General features: G+C 39.8%; 1 pseudogene; it reads left to right on the top strand.

Annotated features, from left to right (window-relative positions):
- The first annotated feature begins 247 nt into the window (after nt 1-247).
- Nucleotides 248-662, top strand: LOC118666836 (annotated as a pseudogene).
- Nucleotides 663-1,154: the final 492 nt, after the last annotated feature.

Below are 1,154 nucleotides of genomic sequence, written 5' to 3'. Positions count from 1 at the left end.
CTTTCAGTTTGTGAAAATGTACTAATATAGGTCTTTTGTAAAAGCAAAGTGACTGAACATAAACTTTCGGAAAGTGGCGAATACTTTTTGCTTTATGCCATTGCAGCTGACAAAAGGTTTCACAAAAATGCTGTACTTTTGGATACTGGGGAAACCTGTATAAAGTGATACCCTCAAAAACACTGCAGACATTCAGTAAAAATGATAAACAAAAAAGGAGCTTCTCTATCCTTTTCCGGTGTTCAAGATGTCGAAGCGGGGATGTGGTGGGTCCTACAGTGTGAAATTCTGGGATTTCCCCAGGTCTCCCATTGGGAGCCGTGATCAACTGTGCTGACAACACAGGAGCCAAACATCTGTAGATCACCTCTGGGGATGACTGAACAGACTTCCTGCTGCTGGTGTGGAGACGAGCCGGCCGTGGTCAGAAAAGGCAGCCAGAGCTCAGAAAGAAGGTACAGCCAGCGGTGGTATTTCAACAAGGAAAGTCTTACCAGAGAAAATATGCGTTTCTTTATTTGGAAGATAATGCAGGGCTCATTGTAAACAATAAAGGCTAGATGAAAGGTTCTGCCATCACTGGACCAGTTGCCAAGGAGTGTGCAATTTTGTGGCCCAGGATTATCACATCCAGTGCTAGCAGATCTCTGATGTATTTGTAAGGAAAAAACCCACTAAAAATTATTTTCTGCCCCCACCCAAAAAATAAACAAACAAAGGAATTCTAAAATCTGTTAAAGTAACCCATACAGAGTCAGAAAAAGAAAACTAAAATCAGAACAAACAGAAAACAAAAAATAAATGGTAGACTGAAGGCCTAACATTAGCTAATCAATTACAGAGGTGCAGCAATTAAAAGATAGAAATTGGCAGAGTGGAAAAAAAAATTGGGAAAATTTCAAAGATTCTTTATATGCTACCTGGAAAAACAAAACCAAAGTGCTTGGCCTAATTGTTGCTCTCATAGCTACCTCTTTTGATGATCTGTCACCCACAGCACAGCCAGGTACTCTCTGAATGAATGCAAATACCATAACTCCTATGAGCCTAATGGTGCCATTTTACAACGTTCAAAATAAACCAGTGGGAAAGGCCTAGTTATAATAGCTCTAAAGAATATAGAGATAATTCAAATGATTGGACCCAAACACAAA

This window comes from Myotis myotis, unplaced genomic scaffold (assembly GCF_014108235.1).
Source record: "Myotis myotis isolate mMyoMyo1 unplaced genomic scaffold, mMyoMyo1.p scaffold_m19_p_12, whole genome shotgun sequence".
NCBI lineage: Eukaryota > Metazoa > Chordata > Mammalia > Chiroptera > Vespertilionidae > Myotis > Myotis myotis.
This window is presented reverse-complemented; position numbering and strand designations above follow the sequence as displayed.